We start from the raw sequence: 5,688 nt of genomic DNA, 5'->3' as shown, positions 1-5,688 counted from the left end.
ATTTCCCGTTTAACCCAAGTGGAATCACCATCAATATTGGTGACCTACAATCTTAAAATCCCTCGAAAATCCGTTACTTATATGGTCACCTCAAAGTGATAATAATAATTCTTGTACAAAACTGGCTCAAGCGGTACTGATATGAGTGTTCAATATATACGGCAAATTGTGATGAAATAGGGTACTCTGAGAAGGATATACCAGTGGCCATTACTAAGCAAAATCTTTCGCACACTATGTTAATTCAATTTATGGAAACAAGCAGGCGTTATTTCAAAGTGAACGAAATTAAATTATTGATTTAACGGTAATAAGCTAAGTTAACTGTTTCGTTATCTAAGGTTTCTCAAGGATCTATACTGAGCATTCTCCTATATAAAACATCTTTAATAACAATATTTTGACGATCATCAAGTTATTAGCCTTTATCTAGGCTAACGTACATCATGTCTCATACTATTAGTTTGTGTCAACCAACATATCACCTTGCCGTTTAGTACTATTTTGAATTATTTACGTAATAATGTGGGGTTGGTGTGTCATTTATTGAGGGTATATATATTTTGTAAAATGACTTTCTATTTTTGTAAAGGCTTCTGAGGTCTGGACTTTATCGAAAAATCATTTCCTTAGGTTGATAGCCGCATATTTTCAAAAAACATTACTAAAGTACCAGCATGTGCTGGCATGACCTATAAAAGGGAAGTAAAGACGAATAAAGGGAAATAAAGCGAACGAAAGCGGTAATAAAAGGGGAATTTTGATGTTTCGCCTTTATGTCGTATATTTAGGCGAAAAGTGCACAACTGAGCGACATTTGAAATACAGAGAGACATAAAAGCGAAATGCATATTTTCATTTTTGTTCACCTTTATTTTCCCTCTATTGTTTGTTTGGGTATGTACGTGCATACGTATGTCGACAGTCAAAACTGAATATCGAACAAAAGTTATCTGTTCTGAAAACAGATAAGAGCTTATGAAGTATCCTTCGAAAATGAGTTTTCTCTAAACATTCTACATATCAACTGATTGAATGTAACGAATGCTTTATTTAAAACATTTTTCCAAATTATGCCGATGTAACACTAACTGACTCATCAGTGTATACTTTATAAACGCTAGCTGTCGTTGAAATGCTATTTTGACAGCTGCCCAATTATCATCAAAGTAGGAACAGAAGTTTCTGGAGCTAGGTTTACTTCGTTGATGTATTATAGAAATATGCATCTAATTTTCCTATTTATAGAGATCGTTAGGTGTCCTCATGAAAATCGTGTCCTCAGTTTTTCCGTTTTTGTATTCTTTATTGAAGAGGTGTGTACCAAGTGAATTTGAAACCAAATAGTTCATGTCAAAGAACCTTTTTCAGATTTGTGTAGTGTTCACAGAAGGCATTTATTCTTTTTCTAGTATACTTCTATGAGTGTCTATTTCTCCCTTAAATGAGTCATTTGAGCGTGCGGACATCACTGCCTTGGGTAATGGGTTCCAAGAATGAATGAATTGCCTTCATGTCTGCCCTCCATATGTTAGGACGGGCCAGTACGGTTATTTCAGCTACAAATTTGAATAATATGACTGCATAATCACTCCTCCTCAGAGGTGGGAGGGGTTATAGTCGGCAGCTCTGACTAAGTAGTTCATTGTGTACCATAACACGTAATGTTTTTATACTGAATGCTGCATTCTATAAATAATGTTGTTTGTTTTTTTACTAAGCCTCTTAACTTTTGAAAAATTAACGCCTAGTGTTCACAAGCAGTAAGAAAATAAAAATGAATGATGTATGACAATCTTTGCGAATGATGCAACTGTTCAGGTTCTGCTTTACTTTGAAAATAGAGTCAAATGGCCTTACGCACGTAGTTAAGAGATCGTAAAGAAATTAGCAGGGAAATATTGATTCATATGCAGAAAATAAAGACTCACCAGAGACACTCATGCTGTATTTAATCAAGAACTTTTTCACTTCACAAGTTGCTGCCAGAAATAAAATTCTCAGCACATTTTTTTTTAACAGTGGAGCGTGTTGTTTTTGTAAACGAACTGTGTTTATTTTGGTAATTCTTTTTCCAACAAATGTATTTAAAGTCTGTTTGAAAGCGGCAATTCTTTCGGGAACTATGGGAATCATGTGATGCGGGATGTAAGTGATTTGATAGGTTAGTGCGAAAAATTCGCTAGAAATTAGAGATTGCTACGGAAATTGTGGATAAAACAGATATTGAAGTGATGATAAGAAACTTTGAGTCAACAAAGATAATTTTTTGAAGCAAATACCGAGCTCTATAATACTACGTCTACTCATAAGTTTAAGGTTTTTGTCTTCGTTTGGTTAAAGGCTTAACTCGGTACATACCAAAACCATTGTGAACAAAAAGGCACTTTAAGAGTATGCATGCTTATATAATACACCACGATGTGTCGAAACTTCTAAGTATTCAATACATTTACATTCCAATGTGTATTTTTAGATATCTTGTTTAGGCCAAGACCTGTAAGATGTCAAGCCGACATATTACTCAGATTTCAGTTGACTACCGTAGAAGACTATATTTAAATTCATTGCTCGAAATATGCGTAAAGCACCATATTGATGCAAATTTTTACCGAGGTTTGTTGCGTAGAAAACAATAAGATAAGAAACCATCAGTGTGTCTGGGCAGAAAATATTATCCGTTGAGAGATATACAAAGGTGCATATAAATGTTGCTCGTATACAGAGGTTTTCAACTGGGTTTTTAGTTTTAATGTACCAAATTACTTGGTTTTCCTTCTCTTTATTTTAAAATCATGAATATCATTACGCAATCTACTTTGGTAGTGTCATATCTTTTGTTATGTTCGTTATATGAAAAGGGGTTTTGTATTGCAAATTATAGCTTTACGGCAACTGTTAATAAGTGCATGACAGGATTGATCTACAGGGTGAAAATGTAAACTGGAGATCACTGTACTTGACCTTATATTGTACTAAAGATATTGATTTTCATTAAAGTCATTGCGTGCATATACGTCAAGGTGATCTTTGCATAAGACAGACAGAAATTTGAAAAGACTGTTGTACTATACATCAGAGGTCTGTGGAAGGGGTCTAGGGGCTCTGAAAACCCGCGAAACTATAATTTTTGAAGGAACCAATCAGGTTTAGCATAAAAGATCTTGGATTTTGCCACGACATTTATTCGTCCATTTGGCTTGCTAGAGTCTTGACATTGTAGCTGGTGTCAGTTTGTGATGAAAACCCTTAATATTATTCCCAACCTTAACCATCAAGTGTAGATCATAGTCTTGATTCCTCATACTGATTTGTAACTCACATTTAGCCCTAGTGAGTAGATGGACATTCCCGAGGTCACTGAAGTATCTCTCAAAGGTCATCTACAAATTATAGTCTCACATAAGACCCAAGTAATACAGGCGCTGAAATTTAAAAGTAAAATGTAAATTACCAAGTGCAATTTCTAGCGCTTGGTGTATTTATCTCGTTTCGAATTCATGATTGAGTACAAGCGAATTGTCAGATACTTTTGTTCGTCAAGATGTTAAACAAGATTCAGACTTTCCCTTTTCACAGTTGTTGGTCCTGGTCATCACTAATTTCCCACAAAACGATAGCTATCGACGTCTGAATCATTAAATTCTTTTCTGAAATCAACGATACAAGTGCAAATGATTTGACTATAATGGTAGAAAAGGAAGAAACCACGAAGGGACTTATTGTTTATTTAGATGGTTTCTAAGCATATTATGTGAGGTCATCGGTATCGTTCAGGATATTTAAAGTAGCCAAAATCAAATTTTTATCAGGAAGAAAAAGGAATATACAGAGGAATAAACGATGGGTGGTTTCCACTCGAAATGTTTAGATTGCTCAGTAATTGGATGAAGATTTCATTTCATAGTTGTAATCAACATCTGTTTCAAAGTAACTTAAAGCTTTTAAATATGTTGGCCTATTTATTTAAAATAATGTCGATTTTTAACATGAAAACATTTTAAAAGTTTGAAATTTTGTAAAATATTTCCCCATTTAGTTACAGTTAACTTCCATTTGATGATGCTGGTATATAACTTTGAAATGAATAATATTTTGTGTTTCTACGTGGCTGACAACCAGAAGTTTCGTAAAAATAAACTACCTTTATAGAATGTCAATTTTTGTGATTTAGTAATCTCACAATCGACAAGATATAATGCCTATATAACTGCAGCAGACATTCTCGATTCCTACAAAGAATGTCTTTAAACTGGGATGAAATACCATTTTATCCCTGACAGTGGATTTCGTGTAATATGTGATGTGCTGAGGTACAGGAACCCCCGAAATAAGGTGTCATATATTGATAATTATTACGAAATATTACGGCGATTTTTTCAATGCTAAGATTTCGAACATTTTTGGATCCGATGTCATATATTTGGTTATCCACTAGTGACTACCTCTAGAGGTAGAATTTTCCGAAGAGTTTAGTCAAAAGTTAAAACGACTTGATGCTAAGAGGTGTTAGAATAATAAACTTTCGTTTGTTAATTACATGTTCATATTTCTGTTTAGTTGATTTATTAGTCTTTAGATTTGATAAAATCACGAAATAATCAGTTGTTAAAAAAGTTTATCGCGGGGAACACCTTCGTATCCTAAAATTCTACAATTTAATTTTTGGATGAGATATAATGAACATGAACTCTTTCACGGTTAGCTTCGTTACAAAATCCTCTAAAACGCATTAAAAATAATAAAGCATAGTGTAAATTATTTGTAAGAATTGCAGTGGATATGAAGTATAGAATACAAAATTGATTAGAATAAAATCAAGTTATTTCATTTTTTTAAGATCATGAATTTTATGACGTACATGGTGTAGAGATCATAGAGATACCACTGCTACGTTTAGTGATTAGAAGTTTATTTTCGAATGGTGATAAAGTTTTCGTGAGGATTCACTGGGTGGTTTTAATTGATTTGGTTACATATAAATGTATGCAGTACAAAGAACATTTTTTCATTGTGAATAAATATGACGTTTTACGCTTAGCTCACCTAGTTTGTTTACACAAAAATGTATGCATGTTCATATGATTCCAAACTAACCCGTTTCTCATGGCATTAAATACATAGTATTAATTACTAGGTATGTCACTATATATAGAACATTAAATCTTATCGTCATAAATTTTTAGTTGATTTTCGTGGCTATAAGTATGAAGGGAATTATCCGTATTCTGTTTTATTTTCAAGTGTTTTCGTACTCGCAGTTTTATTCAAACAGATACCATTTTCTTTGTTTCAATAAAAGAATATTCATTTTATGTTAAAGTTAGCTATTTATCAAGTACTATGTATAATTGTGTTTCTCTTCGTTGATTTGTTGTATTTACTGATGTAGGTTTTTGCCATGATGTTTTGCAGCAGATTATATAAAAGAATTAAATTAACGAGGGATTATATTACATGTTACTGATATTCAAGACTAAATCCTAATCAGTCTCTGCTGCCGATGGGTTCTGATTTCTAATCTTTGTGTAAAGTCCAAGAGAAGAGTGTAGATATATCCGTCTGACGAGTTTGAAATAGGGAATCTGGGTTGTTAACATAACTTCTGGCCACCGTCTAAATATACCAAATATAATTGAATGTTATTATTAAACGGCTTAAAAGAAATTTAAAATATTGCATCTCCTT

Source organism: Schistosoma mansoni, chromosome W, assembly GCF_000237925.1.
Source record: "Schistosoma mansoni strain Puerto Rico chromosome W, complete genome".
NCBI lineage: Eukaryota > Metazoa > Platyhelminthes > Trematoda > Strigeidida > Schistosomatidae > Schistosoma > Schistosoma mansoni.
The sequence above is the reverse complement of the archived record's forward strand: the minus strand, read 5'-3'. Positions refer to the sequence as shown.